The 21,322-nt window shown below is 36.4% G+C and overlaps 2 pseudogenes; one reads left to right on the forward strand and one right to left on the reverse strand.

The window, feature by feature from the left end:
* Nucleotides 1–11,757: 11,757 nt before the first annotated feature.
* On the reverse strand, nucleotides 11,758–20,237 carry LOC132939765 (uncharacterized; annotated as a pseudogene).
* Nucleotides 17,594–18,263, forward strand: LOC132933618 (uncharacterized; annotated as a pseudogene).
* Nucleotides 20,238–21,322: the final 1,085 nt, after the last annotated feature.

Here is a 21,322-nt window from a genome sequence, read left to right on the forward strand (position 1 = left end):
TCAACTGCTATTAGAACGATATATCAGGAGCCTTATATTAAATTTTCACGCTTTTTTACCCAACAAATAAAATTTTATTGATATTTATAGAAAATAAAACTAAAAAATTGAAAACTGACAATGTCCGTAAACAGCTCAAAAAGAGTCAAAATATTTTAAAAATGTTATGGTGTAGGTATAGAAAATGATAATATAAACATTCAGTCAAAATTTCATGTCCTTACGGTCATTTTTTTTAGAGTTACGCCAAAAACCAAAATCGATTTTCTCGAAAACAGATTTTGCGTAAAAATTCCCGTTTTTCCTTAATTTTTCTTTTATATTTCACGTCGCTTTTGAAAACTACTGGGAAATTTTTACTTTTGACCCCCCCCCCCCCCAAAGTACCAACTAGATTCACTTTCCTATGATGACAGACACAAAAATAAAAAAAAAAAATAAAAAAAAAAACACACATTATTGTAAAATCAATACATTCATTGCTTCGCTCAGAATCTAAAATTTTACTTAACATTTATAAATAGACATGCATTTTTTAAAATTTAAATGTGTGTAAAAAGTATAATAATATACTTTCAAGTAAGTTCCTACCCATATTTTTAAATTATAAAAGAAAATCTAAAATCGTAATTCTAGCATAAGGTTAAAATATTTTCTACACGAATTGCAATTTTGTTTTGAGAGACGCAACTAGTCGATTAAAAATTGCCAAAATTCGATACTAAGGCGGACTATGTAGGCAGCATAGACAGCCTGCGCGTTATGGTATTTTCAGTTACTGTAGTTACCTAGTATATTATAAAAAGTTGTGATAACTGTTATTTTAGATTCTGAGCGAAGCGATGAATGTATTGATTTTACAATGATGTGTGTTTTTTTTATTTTTTTAAATTTTTTTTTTGTGTCTGTCATCACCTATTAGGACAGTAAAAGTGCTTGGATTTTCTTCAACAGTAACTTTTCTGATAGGAAAGTGAATCTTGTTGGTACTTTGGGGGGTCAAAAGTAAAAATTTCCCAGTAGTTTTCAAACGTGAAAAACAAAAGAAAAATTAAAGTAAAACGGGAATTTTTACGCAAAATCTGTTTTCGAGAAAATCGATTTTGGTTTTTGGTGTAACTCTAAAACAAATGACCGTAGGTACATGAAATTGAATGTTTATATTAGCATTTTCTATACACCATAACATTTTCCAAATATTTTGACTTATTTTAATCTGTTTCCGGACATTTTCAGTTTCCATTTTTTTTCTATAAATATCCATACAATTTTATCTGTTGGGTAAAAAAGCTTGAAAATTTAATAGAAGGCTCCTGATATATCGTTACAATAGCAGTTGAAAAATATTGAAAATACATATGCACAATTTTTTTTATAAGCATTTAAAGTTCAAATTTTGACAACATTTATTAAATTTAAAATGTAATAATTATTTTGTAGTTAAAAATTTTTAAAATGTTCAACTTTTGTAGCTAAGGATTGAAAATTTAAATCAAGGTTCCGAGTAAATAGGTTATATATAAATTACTTTATTCACATTAAATTATATCATAAGATATACTTAGTAATATCATGGACTGACTGACCATCTTCGTTCAGAATTGTTTTTCTTATACAATGATATTATATCATTGAATTCAAATTTAACACCATCCATTACAGTGACCCACTTGTAACCTACTGTACAGCTGAGCGACATCCACTTACCCACCTTTTTATACATTTAATATGTTACATGGGACATTTTTGAATAAAAAAGTTCGCTAAAAATAAACTTTTTGGTTTACTTATTTCCAAAATAGATTTGTCATTATTTATTAACTATTTTCTAACTACCGGTGTTTGTTCTGTAACGATCGGACAAAGCGGGTTTGTTACCTGAACATGGAACACCTAAAAAAATGTATATATAACTTCTCCAATAATGATTTGCTGTAACTTGTGCAACAATTTTTCCTAATATTTGCTAACTAATTACTAACTTTTGGTATGGGTTTGGATCGTATCACATTAAGTGTGTGGATCAAGTTCATAGACGTATATCATAGTATATTTTATTCTATATAAGCATAATTACTTATTAAGTTATGCTTTTCAGATCTCCGAATTTTATTCATTTTAAATGTACTTTAATATTTAATTCACTAAGTTCATGATTCTCGTCATTCTCGTCTCAAAAAAAATTTTTGAATTTAAGTGTTTCAATCCTTTGAGGACTTATTTAATTTTGTTGCTGCAGTAAGGTGCTGAAGCCTGGAGTCATGCCAATAGAGTTGGTTAAAGGAAAATTTAAAAAAAAATTGTTTTAAATAATTATTGATTGTAATTACTTTTATTTATTTCTTGTAACATAAACGCAATATATAAATTTAAAATTAGTGAAATTTACCCTTTAAATTTTTTGTTTATACCATAAAAAAAAAAAAATAAGCACCTTTTGTTACTGTTGTTGGTCTTTTATACCTATATACATACATTTTTATATACGAATTTTCAACTTCATCTAGAAAATTCATAGATATTTTAGATTCTGCACTTGAATCGTCATTTAATGACGTACAATCTGATTTTTGAATACCAATTTCATTTTCATCGCTCAAAGTACAATCTTCATTGTCTGAGCAAGCATTTCGAAGTTGCTTACTGCGAAAAAGTTTTGTGTTACTATCGATACTCTTTAGGTGAGTAACTACAAACTTATCCACAGCCATAGGACGCAAATCGAACCGTAAAATGAGTTTTAAATTGCTTAAAATCACATTCAACTGATGCCGATGAAGCAATTTTATATGATGATCCAAAACTTGACCTCATGACGCTACTCCAGAGTGGGAAATCGTTACATACACCTAATACATCTTTTGCTAACTCGGGTAAGAAATAAGCAGATATTCGATTACCTGCAAATTCAAAACATGTCATTAGGCACATATTATAATAATATGAATAATACCGATAGTCCCACAATGAAAATTACTACGATGATACTAAACGTTTTCAAAAAATGTTGATAGTTAAAAATATTATTTAGACAATTTTTGTGTAGGTATAGTATATAATTTTTCAAATTTAAATAGAAAAACCAAAATAACAAATATTTTTAAAACAGTAAACACATAAAGTGAATTGTTTGGTGTCTTTTTATGTATTTATCTGAAAAAATTACATAAAAAATTTTGGAAAATATAAATTTAAAATGTTTCAACTGTGGATAAATAAAATATAAATAATCTATCTTTAGGATTTCAAGGGTGGGGAGGGGTGAGGTACATGAGAACATGTCAAGATGAAAAATAATAAAACATGGTTCAAAAACCCTAAGGAGCACCGCTAACCTCGATTTATGAAAATTATAATTTTTAAACAATTTCTTATACACACGCACACGCGCACCTACATGTGCACGCATACGCGCACGCACACGCACACGCACACGCACACGCATACACACACACACACACACACACACACACACACACACACACACACACACACACACACACACACACACACACACACACAATAGTTTCAAAGAATATGTTTTATTAATAAGTGTCAATAACTGGAGCTCAAGCATGTATCCACAAAGTAATACATTTAAAAAAAATTTTCCACCATTTTTGGATCGAGAATACTTTTTTAAAATTGTTATTATTTTGTTTAAATATTTCATTTATAAAAATGTGTATTTATTTATGGTTTGGTCTATGTGGTAATTACAAATATTATTATTTAAAAAAAGTTTTTCATTTAAAAAAAAAATAGATATTATAATATAGACGTACCTTTAATTTTAGAATTTTGGTAACTTGTCTCCTTTATGTTATTTAAAAACTTTTCAATTTCACTAGACTCTACATCGCTCTCTTGGTCAGATTATTCTCAGTTATATAATAAATATGAACCTGGTAGCATATCAGTATTGGTTGACTCAGTATGGTCATTTTCATTGTCAAAAGAATTGTCATTTACATTTGGTTTAATTAATGATAAAATAAATTCTCTAAATTTTTCTGATGGAGACTTTTCAACTTGATTACTGTCAGTCACCCATCCATCTGTTTCACACAGCATAACTGTCAATAACGATTCTAATATATTTTGAAATTCTAACAATTCTTCAGTAGTTAAGAGCAAACGTAACCCTCAAACATAAAATTCTTTTAAATATTTTATTTTTTTTTCAGTAAAACATTTGAATCTACAAAAAAATTTTATACAAAAGTTTGTAAATCATTTGCAAAATGTTGGTATCATTTTGAAATTTGTAGCTTAAAAGAGGGGGCTGCGTGAAGTTGGCCCCCCTTGTCTTATTTTTCTTATACCGGTATGGGAAATTATTTGCAAATTGTGAAAACCGATTTGCAAAATGATAGCATAACATTCAAATAAATTGGTCACGGTGGGGAGAGAGCATCGTAACTTTTGATAAGTTTAAAAGTCCCAGTTGTTTTAGAAAGTTTAAGGGAAAACCAAAAAAAAGTGGTAATTTTTACGTAATACCAATTATAGAAAAAAATTGATTATTAATACATTGTTCTTATATGTATATTTTGAATTAAAAGAGTTTTTGTATTAAATGTTATGAAAATTTAATGCAAGGTAAAAAAGGTAGATAAGTGGATGTCACTCTGCTCTACAGTAGGTTACAAGTGGGTCACTGTAATGGATAGTGTTAAATTTGAATTCAATGATATAATATCATTGTATAAGAAAAACGATTCTGAGCGAAAACAGTCAGTCAGTCTATGATATTACCAAGTATATATTTGATGATATTATTGTGAATAAAGTAATTTATATATTATCATCTATTTACAAGGGTGGAGCCTTGTTTTAAATTTTCAATCCTTAGCCATAAAAGTTAAATATTTTATACATTTTTAACAACAAAATAATTAATAAATTATAAATTTGATAAATGTTGTCAAAATTTGAACTTTAAATGCTTATAAAAATAAATTGTGCCTATGTATTTTTAATATTTTTCAACTGCTATTAGTACGATATATCAGGAGCCTTATATTAAATTTTCACGCTTTTTTACCCAACTGCTACATAGCTATATACTAGCTGCGACATATTGGAGTTTCAGTGGTGTAAAACAGGCTATTAAGTATTAATTACCTTTTAACTGATTTTTTTTTACTTTATTTACTAAACTGAAAATACATTAATCTAGTAAATACTAAACACGATTATACATTATACATTAATTAAAATGTAAGGAATTCAAGTTTAGAATATTTAAATCATTATAAACTAGAAGTACCTAAGATATAAAGAGGGCATATTAAAAATGAATTTGAGTATAGAATTCCAAGTAACTTTAAGATTCTTAATATGAGTATGGTAACTGTACTACTGCAGGTTAGTATTTAGTACCACCCCAGAATGAAATTCCATAAGAAATTATTGGGTTGTTTCAGAGCCAGATATACGTGCGTGAAGTTTGCCCACCCCACCGTGACCAATTTATTTGAAAGTTATGCTATCATTTTGCAAATAATTTTTAATTGTATTAATATAATTTCATTTTTATATTTATTTTTTAATTCTTTTTTATTTACTTTATATTTGTAGGAGCAAAATATGGGTTATGAAATTATAAGCTCAAGAATGTTATATTTGATAAGAATTCTTTATTCAATGAAACAAAATCTTGATTGAATAAGAAAATTCTAAATTAAATATAATAAAACGAAACCAAGTAGAAATAAAAAAGTTTGTTTTATAAAAAATCTATATTTAATAAAAAAAAAAAAGGTGGATAAGTGGATGTCACTCTGCTGTACAGTAGGTTACAAGTGGGTCACTGTAATGGATGGTGTTAAATTTGAATTCAATGATATAATATCATTGTATAAAAAAAACGAATCTGAGCAAAAACGGTCAGTCAGCCTATGATATTACCAAGTATATTTGATGATATTATTGTGAATAAAGTAATTTATATAAAACCTATTTACGCGGAGCCTTGTTTTAAATTTTAAATCCTTAGCCATAAAAGTTAAACATTTTATACAATTTTAAATACAAAATAATTAATAAATTATAAATTTGATAAATGTTGTCAAAATTTGAACTTTAAATGCTTATAAAAATAAATTGTGCCTATGTATTTTTAATATTTTTCAACTGCTATTAGTACGATATATCAGGAGCCTTATATTAAATTTTCACGCTTTTTTACCCAACAAATAAAATTTTATTGATAATTATAGAAAATAAACTAAAAAAATTGAAAACTGACAATGTCCGTAAACAGCTCAAAAAGTGTCAAAATATTTTCAAAATTTTATGGTGTATAGAAAATGCTAATATAAACATTCAGTGAAATTTTCAAGTATCTACAGTCATTCGTTTTTTAATTACAATAAAATAAGAAAACTGTTATATGAGAAATCAAGTGAATATCAAATGTTGTAAAAATTTAATTTAAGTTTCTTGCAGACATTTTTTTTTTGATAAAGATAGATAAACTTATGGATAATCTTGTATTACATTTTCAAATCTCATGTTGAAAAAGAAACATTTTTATGAATTCTCAACTCAAAATAATTTGCTAATTTTCGTGATTTTTCCGTATTTTGTCAAAATTTGAACTTGAAATGCTTATAAATAAAAACTGTGATTAAGGATTTTTAATTTTTTTCATCTGCCTTTGAAACAATAACCTAGGAGCCTTCTATTAAATTTTGAAGCTTTTTTACTCAACAGATAACATTTTATTGATATTTATAGAAAAAAAAACTAAAAAAAATGGAAATTTCCAATGTCCGTAAACAGCTCAAAATAAGTCAAAATATTTGGAAAATGTTATGATGTATAGGAAATGCAATTATAAACATTCAGTCATTATTTCATTTCCCTACGGTCATTTGTTTTAGAGTTACACCAAAAACCAAAATCGATTTTCTGAGAAAAAGATTTTGCGTAAAAATTCCCGTTTTTCCTTAATTTTTCTTTTGTTTTTCACGTCGCTTTTGAAAACTACTGGGAAATTTTTACCTTTGACCCCCCCCCCCCCCCCCCAAAGTACCAACTAGATTCACTTTCCTATCAGAAAAGTTACTGTTGAAGAAAATCCAAGCACTTTTACTGTCCTAAAAGGTGATGACAGACACAAAAATAAAAAAATTAAAGATTAAAAAAAACACACATCATTGTAAAATCAATACATTCATCGTTTCGCTCAGAATCTTATATGGTTCTATGTATTTACCATATTTCATTATGTATACAATGCTGTTAGAAAATAAAAATCTATTTTAAATATACAAATATACAATTCCTATAGGTATGCAAATATAGTTGATTAATTTTTCAATTTTGTATAAAAACAACACTACACTGCCATATGTCGTCTCCGTCGTACAAGTACGTGTAGAGGAGTGTTAAACTAGGGGAAAAGAGGGCATTTGCCCCCGTGACAAAATTTGAAAATATTTCATAGGCGCCATTCGTATACTAATTTTTTATACATTTTTTGGTTTTTTTGTAATAGTTTAATTTTTCCATCAGTGATTAAATATGTTATAAATTTAATGTTAAAAGATTTAAGTATTAAATGAAATATGTTTTTAATAATAATAAAACGTATTTACTTATACCTATTTACTTATACGGCTATACATAGTCACATGGATCTTATTCGAATGATTACAATGTTAACACGAATTAATGCGTAAACGCAGTTGAGACTCGACGGACGAGGATATTGCTGCACTGATGTACATTTATTGTAGTAAATAGAAATAATATTTATCAACACTATTAACTATATATAGTTGATAGTTTTCATTAATATCATACATTCATATCTATGACAGGTATTGGTGTACCTGCAGTGCCGCAATTAGGATTCTTGGGGCCCCGGACAAAGTCAATGTATGGGGTGTATGGGGCCCTAAAGTCTATGTTTATAATACTTTTTTAGGTTAACTATACAAAAATAAATAATTATGGTGATTTTTTTTAAAAAGCCTATAAATATAATGTGAAGGCCCAGTGTATTGTTATTTTTATTATAAATATTAATTAAAGCTTTCCATAAAAGCTTTCCTTTTCACATAAAAGTAACTCAATAACAATAAAACACTATAATAATATAATTGTATAGATAAATATAGATATTATTATGGATAAATAGGGGCGGCGTTCTTCGACAACAAATTAAATAGCATAATAAATTATGAAAATAAATATTTTTATTTAATATATTTCATTTCATTTAAATATTAGATTATAATGCAATTATTTAAAAATGTTAAATAGATGTGGGGTGCCGTGGGGACCCTCTGAGCCAACGATCAGTGGCCCTTTATAGGGGCATTGCCCCGGCTACCACTGCGGTTGTTGCGACACTGCGTACCCGTATTATTGTGAGTTTATAAAAATACTTAGAAACGACGCAAGCAGGCAACTTCTCAATTTCCAGTCGTGGTTAATTATTAATTTATTTTTAAAAATTGTTTACATTAAATTACATTTAAGTATAATAGTCCAGGCAAATTAGACTCAATTTTGACAAATGGCGGAAAAAAAGCAGGAAAGCTGAATTTTGGTATACACCTTTATTGAAGGGTACTAAGTAACATACTAAAAGTCCCCAACGATTTGATGACCGCTACCTCAGCTAGAGCGCGCTTTGTGCAAGAAAAATCCGTTTTTCTCAAATAACTCGGTTGTTTTTAAGATTATAAGAAAAATATCTATATACTATATTATAGAAGAGGTAATTACCTATAAAAAATGTACTCATATCATATTATGTTGGAACAATATTTACCTTGATAATCGCACATGAAATATCATATAATTGGTAATTTCTATCTTATGACGTCCGTAATCGTGATTAACACAGTTTTTACTTTGTATTATACTAACAATTTTGAATTTATTGCTTTATAACTATTATATCGTATTAAGTTAATTGCATTTATGTCAATTTTGACTGATTTATGGTTCTATTGGTTGTACATAGTATATATTTATTGTATACCTATCCTATTATAATGACTATTAAAAACCTATTATTCTAACTATAGCAATGCCCCGTACAAAATATTTCCTAATCCTTCACTGCATTTACTTTGTATAATCCTTACGACATTTTGAGTGTAATTTTACGTTTTCATTAATTAATGTTAACCACTTATTGTCAAATCTTTGTTTACTCGCATTTATTAACGAATCCAAGACTTTAGATTTTAACGTTACCACGTCACTTTCCGAGTTTATTGGATTTTCACAAATGCAACACTTACTTAAAGACATACCTATCAACTTCTATTTTCGAATTTCAAATGAAAAATAATCTATGAATAAATAATTAAAATTATATAAATTAGATCGAAAACAATATAATAAATAATACGCGACGTATTGGCACGATAAGCTCTATTACATTACAGGCACACGACTGAGGTATTTTAATGGGACGGGAACTAATTTGCGATCATCAAAGTTATTTAAAGAAATATTTTGTACGGGGCATTGTTATAGTTAGAATAATAGGTTTTTAATAGTCATTATAATAGGATATACAATAAATATATACTATGTACAACCAGTAGAACCATAAATTAGTCAAAATTGACATAAATGCAATTAACTTAATACGATATAATAGTTATAAAGCAATAAATTCAAAATTGTTAGTATAATACAAAGTAAAAACTGTGTTAATCACGATTACGGACGTCATAAGATAGAAATTACCAATTATATGATATTTCATGTGCGATTATCAAGGTAAATATTGTTCCAACATAATATGATGGAAACGCTCTAGCTGAGGTAGCGGTCATCAAATCGTTGGGGACTTTTAGTATGTTACTTAGTACCCTTCAATAAAGGTGTATACCAAAATTCAGCTTTCCTGCTTTTTTTCCGCCATTTGTCAAAATTGAGTCTAATTTGCCTGGACTATAATATAGGTAACAGAATTATCACTATATTATTATAGTGCTCATTAGTAAGTGGGTTGTATAGTAATGATTAGTATTTGATTGGTTGTAATTTTGTCAAGTGTACAAGAGTAATTTTATTTTATATTTGAAAATAATGTCTTTAAAAAGAGTAAAATTAGGTGGCGCTGAATATAAAAAGAGCAAAAGTAAAACGGTTAAAATTAGAAGTTAAAACTAAAAATTACAAAATTACAAACCAACTTTTTTTACGCCATCAGCGGTAAATACTTATGTCTTATACGAATAATTATTAGTAATTAGTTATACTATTTAGCCACAATACATAGGTACTCCAAAATTTAATAATTTAATATTTTTATGTTCAATTTTTAATAGTGCTGTACTTTTAATATTTTATATATTACTATTAGACATTTTTCGAAATGATCAATTGTTTTTCACACATAAAAATCAATTACATAATGACATCATTCAGCATTTTATTTTTTGCGTGTTATAAGGCGGCAAAATATGTGTGCCTCCCAGTATTTGGAAGGAACGGATTCCTGGAACGAATTCCTTTTTAAAGAATGGGACGATGAACGAATTCCTTTTTATAAAAAAAGAACAAGGAAATGAACAAGCTCTTTTTTTGAAGGAAAAATAACAAAATTGTTCGTTCCTTTCTAGTTCCAATAATTTACACAGACAAATATGTAAATAATTGAAATTAAGATTTTTTTTAATGTGTATGATGTATATTGCTAATTAGTGATCGTTATCGAGTATCGACGTAAAGACAATCGACATACATTGGCCAACAATTTAATTTTGAAGAAAATCTCAAAATAGAATTATAAAACATGTACCTATACCAGTGTCCCTGGGATGTAAAGTGTTCAGGAGGCAAATTATTCAAAGGGCCTCTCAAAAATACCGAATCTCAAAAAAATAATTTTAAAACGTTTTATACCTAGACATTTATCACATAATATGGATCGATATATTATATATAATCCGGCAGTCCGGCGGCACTGAGTACGTGACATACCAAATGTACGCAGATCACGTTTAGCTCCGTTAGTTCAAAAATGAGAATGAATCGACCAATAATTGACCTAATGACCTATTATGAAACTTGATGGTAAGAACATTATCTGTTTGTATATGGGGTTTTTACGACAGTTAAAATTTTTAGCAAGTTTTGCGTATATAATATAGCGTAAATTAAAAATGCTCAGTAATACCTATTATAGTAGGTAGGTACTTATCTACCATTTCATATCTTCATTCTATAATATATACATTTCTTCGTTAATCCATTGATTATTATTACTATAGTACCTATTTAATATTTATAATCAACTGTTATAATATTATGTAATACCTGTCTACCTTATGTTCAATTGTTAATTTATTTGTCATCATACCAATATCATTGATAATTTATCATAATATACTAGATTGTAGACCATACTAATTATAGTCATTTGATTTTGGAACATCAAACTTATTAAATCAATAAGCTACAGTAGTACTAGTACAACTGTTTGAGGAATAAGGTAGGCAAGAATTATATTATTATACCTAATAAAATTAACATAATATTTTGCAGGTATAGGTACCCTAGAAAAAAATTAATATATTTTTTATTAGTAAGGCTCTAAGATATATTATATTATATTATATTATAATATAATATTGCTATTGCCTATTATATGAAATACCATTTTTATTATTCCATATAATATGTTTAATGTTTTCTTTATAATCTTGATAAAAAGTTTAAGTGTGTAAAAGTATATAGGCGCTTTGCCACCTCTTATGTAAATAATTATACCAGTCACCAGATACGTAATGTCATATTAAAATCACAATAACATAGTGGTCATCTTTGTGCTTGTAACTGTGTTACACAATCCACAGATAACACTCTATGTCCACAAGGAACAAGTGTAAGTGTCCTCTCTTCCATTCTGCACACAATACAAATATTTGTTTAATCTACAGAAGAATCTAAAGTTCATAGAGATTTTGAGGAACTTCTACAAAAATAATTTCTTCTTTCCCATCAACGTCTGTTTGGGCAACAGCGTTGTTGTCCCGCTGTACATCGCATCGGGTGCCGAACATTCGCGAAGTTGAACCCCGTTCCCTTCCACCACCCTTGATAGCGCTGGTGGCGCGCTTCTAGCCGGGGAATATCGCCGTCAACCAGTTCTGCCCGCACGTCCGTGCTTGGCCGGTCGTTTGTTGTTCTACCCGCGCCGTCCTTTGTCGTTGGTCTAGTGTCCGGATCCGTCCCCCGACCGCGCTTTTCTTTTCGCATACACGCCGTCATTAATCCACGCGTGCCCGTTTGTTGGTTTTTTTTTCTTTGTCCGTGCGTTATACCGATTTCGCTTGTCGCGTGTTGAGTGCGTGGGTGCGCCCCTGTTCGCCGGTTCATAGTGGTTCGCGATCGGCCGACTTTGCGTTTCCACGTGGTTTCCCACGGAGCCCTGCTGTACGCCGTTACGCCGCGAGCGCCGCACCAGTCAGGTGTGCCAATTGCATCATCGCCGGTGCGTCGGTAGGTGCCCCAGTCCCGCTTGGTGTTGTCCATTGGTACCAGTGTCAGCTGTTGTCGGTTCAAGCCACTATCATATTGTCACCATCGTCGCAGATAAGATTACATATTATGTTATTGTTTATATAGATAGTATTTTGTACATCGCCATTCCCGTATAGTAAGAAACTGTAAGATATGATCATATCCCCCGAATTATGACACGACTGTATTATATGTGTTGGCAATAATAAATATGTTTTAGTGCCACCAACGCACACCTTCAATTTAAGTGTTAAGTTATCTACTCCTAATCACACACCGGTTATAACGCATACAATTACCCGCCGCAAGTGTCGTACGGTCAGCTAGAGATACTACCTCAATAGCTCCGTTACGGTGCGCAAACATTTTGGTAGCAGAGCGTGGTTAGGAACCTTATGGGGGGTCCCAGCCAAGCGGCGTATTGAATTATCAGCCTCTGTGTGACATATAGCTACTCGTAATCGCTTAAGATGGTCGATCCTAAGAAGGAGTTTTCTGAACGCGAGGAGCGCCGTCGCGCGATCGCAGCCCTGAAGCGGGAGTCCGCGATTGAGGGTATAAAGGCGGTGCATGCCATGATACCACGCGCGAATTCCGATCCGGACTTCGTACCCGAATTTATTTTAAATGTTGACGGGTTAGATGCGGGGTGGTCTCAGTATAAAGCGGAAGATAACACGGTATTAGAATGCCTTGTTAACTTAGGTAAAGCAAGTGATTATGCTCCCGGACAATCGGGTGAATTACGAATTTTGATTAATTCCGCGAAGGCTGCCGCGAATTTACTTCGTCCGGTCCGCACAGCACCCAGCGTGGGCCAAAACGTCGGTAACTCATCGTCTGTGTCCGACGCGTCGTCCGGTCCAACGTTATCGCGACTTCCGGAAATCCCCCTACCAAGATTTGGAGGCGATTTTCGTTTATGGCCGACCTTTCGTGATACATTCACTAAGCAAGTCGATAGCCGCCAGTACCTGTCGAACGTCGATAAGTTGTACTATTTGACTGGGTGTTTGCATGGTGCGGCTTTGGACGCGATTCGCAGTATACCCGCGTCTGATGATAACTATCAGTTGATATGGTCCACTTTGTCCGCTCGTTTCCACCGCCCGCGCATGGTCGCGACCTCGTTGTTAGAAAAAGTGTTAAACGCGCCGTCGTCGTCGCAGGAGTCATTGCACGACTTAACCGTTTTTTTGTCTACATTTGACGAAAATATTTCGTTATTATCCGCGATGGACATTCCCGACCTCGGGTCGTTCATTCTGTTTACTTCGGCTTTCCGTGCGTTACCGATCGCCACTCGCAAATTATTCGAATCCACCATGGCAAGTAACGAGGTTTATCCAACAGTCGATAAACTACTGAAATTCGTGCGGGATCGTATTACCGTCTTAGAAAATGTGGGCGAGCCGCGGACGACTAATGCCAAACCGAAGCCGCAGCCTATTACCGGGCCGTACGTCAGCCACCGCGCGGGGAAAAGTAATCCCGTGGCGCTCGTCGCCGTGAAACCAACGGAGCGTCATTCGCAGACTACCACCAGCTCATGTTCATGTTGTCAGGGTTCGCACAGCATCAGCTCGTGTCCGAAGTTCCGATCATGGTCACTGGACGATCGGAATCGATGGGCCCATGAAAATAAAGTTTGTTTTAATTGCCTCAGCGGTAATCATTTTATCCGCGCCTGTTCATCAAAGTCGCGATGTCACCAGTGTTCGAAAAAACATCACACATTGTTACATGGTGTTACTCCCACCCGCCAAGAGGAAGGCGGTGACAGAGGGGGGGGAAACACCGTCGTGTTGCGCAGCCGCGTTGGCACCGCGTTCGAGTGCGATACCAACGGTCTTGCTAGGCACCGCGTTGATTCACGTGCGCGACAGGGCCGGATCTTGGCAAACGGTTCGCGCTCTGGTCGATTCCGCGTCCCAGATTAGTGCCATGACAGTGGCGTGTTCGACCCGCCTTGGTTTCCGTCCTCGTCCGTGGACAATGCCAGTAAGTGGCATATCCGGCACGCCTGTCGTCAACGTAAAGGGTGTCGTCGAGTGTCACATCAGGCCGCGGTTCGCTACCGAACCCGCGTTAATTGTCCAAGCCTGGGTACTGCCGTCTATTACAAGTGACATGCCGCGCACCTCGCTTCCCGTGGATATCAAGGATCGTTTTTCCACCCTCGCACTCGCCGATCCACAGTTCAACGTGGCATCTCCGGTGGACATGTTACTTGGGGCCGACGTGTTTTCCGCCATTCTGGACGGTCGACAAATTAAAATCGACGATGCCTTACCCACTGCTTTTGGTTCAATCTTCGGTTGGGTCCTAATCGGGCCAATTCCGGCGGCGGCCACCTGTCATCTTGTCACTACACCGGTGTCCTTAGCCACGTCCATTGAAGCTCTGATGGATAAATTTTGGACCGTCGAAGAACCAGACGCAGCTCCGTCATCTTTTACCGACGATGGGTGGTGTGAGAGTCAATTCCTCGCCGAACACAAGCGATTGCCTTCCGGTCGGTTTCAAGTGCCGCTACCAACGCGTAAGCCAGTACCACAATTGTCGTTCCCGGGTTCACGTTCCGTCGCGCTCAAGCGTTTCGAATCCCTCGAACGGAAACTGACGTCCGACACATCTCTGCGCGGGGCATATTGTGACTTCATGTCTGAATATCTCGCGCTCGGTCACATGTCCGTGGCCACGACCCCAGGGAAGTACATCATCCCCCACCACGCAGTGTGCACACAGTCCAACGGTGACTTTAAAATTCGCGTCGTATTCGACGCTTCCGCTGTGTCCCATGATGGGACGTCACTAAATAGTTGTATGTATCAAGGTCCGAAGTTGCAGCAGGACATAGTGGACATTTTGACCAGATTTCGGGTGCACAAATTCGCGTTCACTGCCGACATTTGTAAAATGTATCGTCAAGTGCTGGTAGCGCCTGAATATCGTCCACTCCAGCATATCTTATGGCGCGCGTCACCTCACGATAAACTCGTGGAATATGAGTTAAATACGGTGACATACGGCCTGAATTGTGCCCCGTTCTTGGCGCTCCGCGTGTTAGCCGCCATCGCCGAAACGGATTGCGCCGGTCACGACGACATTCGGCGAGCGCTGTTGCAGCAAACTTATGTCGATGACATATGTGTAGGCGCCGATACGGTCGACGGTGTTCTCAAGCTCCAACGTGATATGATCAACGTCCTCGGTAAATCCAACTTGGAGTTGAAGAAGTGGTCCAGTAACTATCCTGCGGTCCTCGACAGTATACCCGCCTCTGCCCGTGTGACGGGTCCGTTACCTTTTGATGCTGTGGATGGGGGTGGCATCAAGGTTCTCGGCCTGCAATGGCAGCCGATCGATGACGTTTTTGGGTGCGCCATCCGTTGTGACTCACCACCCGTATTCACCAAACGCGGCGTTTTATCGTTAATTGCGCGAATTTTCGATCCGTTGGGCATATTTTCGCCGGCCACCTTCTACGCGAAGCACATAATGCAACGAACGTGGTCCTGCAATCTTGGATGGGACGACCCTCTTCCGAATGATCTTCATCAGGAATGGTCCACTTTCGTCGAATCATTGGCCTGCCTCCGTCAAATAAACATTCCTCGACACTTTAGCACGCAGTCCGCCGGCCGTTGTCTATTGTTAGGATTTTGTGATGCGTCACAGAATGGATGCGCCGCTGTCGTATACCTCCGCGTGTTGGACGATCGGGAGGACGCCTCGATCTCGCTGGTTGGCGCGAAAACCAAGCTAGCGCCGGTGAAATCGTTGACCATCCCGCGGCTCGAGTTGAACGCCGCTGAGTTATTGGCGCGTTGGTTATACCGCGTCAAGTGTATTCTCGATCCTCAGGTCAACATCGTCGGTGTACATGCATGGACGGACTCAACGATTGTCCTGTCCTGGTTGGTCAATCGCCACGAGTCGTTTAAAATATACGTGTCAAATCGGGTTCACAGAATTAACACGCTACTACCGACTTGCGTGTGGGCACACATTCCATCCGCGGACAATCCCGCCGATTGTGCTTCACGCGGTGTGTTACCGTCCGAGCTTTCAGCATTAAAGCTCTATTGGCAGGGTCCTGAGTTTCTACGGCGTTGTCCGTCATCGTGGCCGGTCGGAGTCGCCATGCTGCCGCTGAGTGACTTGCCCGAATTGCGCGTTCTATCCGTGACCGTCAACGTTCAACCTCCCGCTGTTGAATGGTTCGACGAGTTTTCGTCTTACGACAAGTTGGTTCGCGTTGTGGCCCATGTGTATCGATTTACAAATCGCTGCCGCCGTCGCGTATGGGTTACGCGACGGGCGGCCCTCACCCGTTATGAACTCGACGCGGCACTTCAGGCGCTGGTGATCGAGTCCCAACGTAAGTTTTTTGCACAATTACGGCACGAGTTATCTCACCATCTCCGTGTGGCAGCCAAACCGCTCGCCCGTCTGTGCCCGTTCATTGATCCCTCCGGCGTCATTCGAGTGGGTGGGCGATTGCGTCACTCAATGCTGCCATATGACCGTCAGCACCCGATATTACTAGCAAAACACTCGCGCTTGGCCTTGTTGGTGTGTCGTCATTGGCATCGCATCAGCTGTCATGCCGGACCTCGAGTCGTGACCGCCATGGTGTCCCAACGATTTTGGATAATGTCCATAAGATCAGTGCTACATCAAGTCAGCAGTGAATGTACCATCTGCGTCCGATTTGACCATCAACCACTTCAACCGTTGATGGCTGATCTGCCACCAGGCCGTGTTCAACAGTGTCGGCCGTTCGGGCGAGTGGGTATTGATTTCGCTGGTCCATTGCAGTTACAAGAGACCCGCCTTCGCAAAGCACGATCATTTAAGGTGTATGTGGCTGTTTTTGTATGTTTCGCGGTGAAGGCGTGTCACCTCGAGGTTGTGACCGAGCTATCTACGGCCGCGTTCCTCGCGGCATTTGACAGATTCATTGCCCGGCGTGGTCTGCCGTCCGACGTTTTCAGCGACTGCGGGACCAACTTCGTGGGGGCCGACCGGCAATTGCACACGTTAATCAATAGCCCAGAGGGACAAGCCGCGCTAAGTGATTCGCGCCCACATTGTTCCTGGCATTTCAACCCGCCCAGTGCACCACACTTCGGCGGATTATGGGAGGCTGCGGTGCGTTCCACGAAAAGATTATTGGTCCGTGTAATGGGCAATCACCACTTTTCATACGAAGAATTTACGACAGTCCTGTGTAGAGTGGAGGCTGTCCTTAACTCACGCCCACTCACCCCGCTGTCATCCGATCCAGCCGACCTGGATTACTTGTCGCCGGGACACTTTCTCATCGGCCAACCACTGCTTGCCGTGCCACCTCGGACGTCATCGGAGGACAAGTCCAGTCTCGTGAACCGGTGGAAGCTGTTAGACCAATGTCACCAGGCGTTCTGGAGGCAATGGTCCACCGAATACTTGACCACGCTGCAGGCACGCACCAAATGGTCCACCGGGGTCCCAAATGTTCGCCTAAACGATGTCGTCGTCATCCGGGACAACCAGTCTCCCCCCCCTATCGTGGCGAATGGGACGGGTGATCGCACTGTTGCCAGGAGCCGACGGTGCAGTACGCGTGGTCCGTTTGCGAACCGCCCACGGCGAAATAACCCGCCCCGTTGTGAAGTTGGTCGTTCTGCCCACCGAAGGGACCCGTCCAGGTACCCCCTGTTAGGTGACCCCCACGCTCTGTTCGCCTATGTGTGTTTCCCGTTACATAAGCGAACTCCATTATATTTATGTTTTTTTTTTTTTTTTTATGTATTCTTGTGCTACTGTAACAGCACCCCCCTTATTTTGGTTTATATTATGTAGTACGTCATTTTGTTGTATTTTTTTTGGTGGTAAGTGGTAACAGGCCAGAACTGACTCCGAGAAGCCGTCGTCATCATTCAATTATACCAGTGCATCAGCGGATGTGAGGCTGCGCCTCCCATGGGGGGAGTATGTTTGGGCAACAGCGTTGTTGTCCCGCTGTACATCGCATCGGGTGCCGAACATTCGCGAAGTTGAACCCCGTTCCCTTCCACCACCCTTGATAGCGCTGGTGGCGCGCTTCTAGCCGGGGAATATCGCCGTCAACCAGTTCTGCCCGCACGTCCGTGCTTGGCCGGTCGTTTGTTGTTCTACCCGCGCCGTCCTTTGTCGTTGGTCTAGTGTCCGGATCCGTCCCCCGACCGCGCTTTTCTTTTCGCATACACGCCGTCATTAATCCACGCGTGCCCGTTTGTTGGTTTTTTTTTCTTTGTCCGTGCGTTATACCGATTTCGCTTGTCGCGTGTTGAGTGCGTGGGTGCGCCCCTGTTCGCCGGTTCATAGTGGTTCGCGATCGGCCGACTTTGCGTTTCCACGTGGTTTCCCACGGAGCCCTGCTGTACGCCGTTACGCCGCGAGCGCCGCACCAGTCAGGTGTGCCAATTGCATCATCGCCGGTGCGTCGGTAGGTGCCCCAGTCCCGCTTGGTGTTGTCCATTGGTACCAGTGTCAGCTGTTGTCGGTTCAAGCCACTATCATATTGTCACCATCGTCGCAGATAAGATTACATATTATGTTATTGTTTATATAGATAGTATTTTGTACATCGCCATTCCCGTATAGTAAGAAACTGTAAGATATGATCATATCCCCCGAATTATGACACGACTGTATTATATGTGTTGGCAATAATAAATATGTTTTAGTGCCACCAACGCACACCTTCAATTTAAGTGTTAAGTTATCTACTCCTAATCACACACCGGTTATAACGCATACAATTACCCGCCGCAAGTGTCGTACGGTCAGCTAGAGATACTACCTCAATAGCTCCGTTACGGTGCGCAAACAACGTCATTTCTAAATTGCTGCCATACATCCAATTCTCCATCTTCAGGAAGGATGAAGTCCATATCATCATAATCTAGTAATAAATAAATGATTTAGTTATAATTTACTAGGAAGGTACCTAATTAAAAAACAAAATTTTTTTTGATAGAGGTATCTTTTTTATTATTGGTAAGTACCTACCTATACATTAAAAACAATAATAATTTAAAAATATTTTTTTTTGAAGTCTATTATGTAAATATTACCTTCTAGCTCAATATTAATTTCAGCAACTCGAATTAAATCTTCAGCAATGACTTGTGGATCAACTGCGCCTGCAGCATCATCAACAGCTGGAATGCGTGCATTTAATATAACATTATCAGTCTGGATCTCATCTTCGGAATCTATTATAACTTATAACAATCCCTGAGGATTAAATCAATATTGTTGTTTGCAATAATGCAGGTATATATTGTAATTTTTTTTAACTATTAATAATTAATAATTTTTATAAATTATGACATCGACATTTTATTTATCATTTACAAAGTATAAAATATATACATAAGTAAGTAAGTAATTTATTTGATCAATTTTCACAATTGGTTTTTCGCGAACAAAATAATTCATTCATAGTGCCTATACTGTGTAATTCGTAGAATTTATTTATTTTTTTAGAAAAATATAAAATTAATCAAACTTATAGGTAGTATGATTAGTATTTACTATAAATGTTTAGTGTTAATTGAAGATTTTATTTTATTTATGATTATTTTTTTTAACTTTGTTTTAGTTTATTTGATATTGAAAAGTTAAGTAATTATTAGTAAAAGTAATTATTGATGAAAGGTTGCTCAAATTCACTTGCCATCACTCATCAGTAGCATCGTTCCAATTTAGCTCTGTAGATAAATACGTATCGGTACAATCAGGGCCGGCGCTAGAAGTATTGGGACCCTTACCCTCCCCCCACCCAGTTGATAATAGTAATTAAAATATAATATTATTATAAATAGTCAATAGACCGCACGAATTATTGTGCTATAGAAATCATCACATACTCTATATTATTATAGTATATAGCCAGAGCCGCAACTAGGTTTTGTGGGGCCCTGATGCGAAACATTTTATGGGGCCCCTCGCCCCTATAGCCTATGATTGTACTTTAATATAATGAAAAAAAGTTGGTGTCGCAACTAACCTTTGGTAGACCTCTAATGCAAGACAATATTTATGGCCCCCAAGTTTTAACATTTTTTCAAGCAGTATAGTAGTAATGTTGGTTATATTAAGAGGACATGATACTCACATGTGTTGTCTCCGTCTTACAAGTGCGTTACATAACAAATTTTACGCCCAGAAGACCGTGCTCCGTTAATTTAAAAATTAGAGCGAATTAACCTCTTATAAAATCTAAAGGTAAGATTATTACCTAGACAATCTCATGGGAATTTTAATATATTTTAATTTTAAAGTGAGTTATGAGTATTTTAAGATGTACAAATAATTTACAATTTTAAAATACTCATAACTCGCGATGATAACCTCACCTTTAGATTTTATAAAAGGTCAATTTGCTCTAATTTATAAACTAACAAAGCTACACGTGTTCTGCTGAGCGTAAAATTTGCTATGTTACCCACTTGTAAGACAGACACAACACATTAGGGTATCAGCCTTAAGTTCATCGTATTTCTAAACAGATCTCCAACAATACATCAGTTATCAGTAGTCAAGTAAATTAAAAAGCAATTAATTTATCAAACAAAATGTAATAGGTATGTTAATTTTTCTCGATTTTAACACAATATATTACATTACAATTTAAATAACAAAATATAAATTATCAACAAATATTAGGTAGGTATACAACGATTTTATTTTTAAAAAGTGATTCTTTCTAGACTTATATTTGCAGTCATTTATCAAATTTTCAAGATCAAGTTCATTTGTCCTTAGTTTTTAAATGTTA

The sequence above is a fragment of the Metopolophium dirhodum genome, chromosome 1, assembly GCF_019925205.1.
Source record: "Metopolophium dirhodum isolate CAU chromosome 1, ASM1992520v1, whole genome shotgun sequence".
NCBI lineage: Eukaryota > Metazoa > Arthropoda > Insecta > Hemiptera > Aphididae > Metopolophium > Metopolophium dirhodum.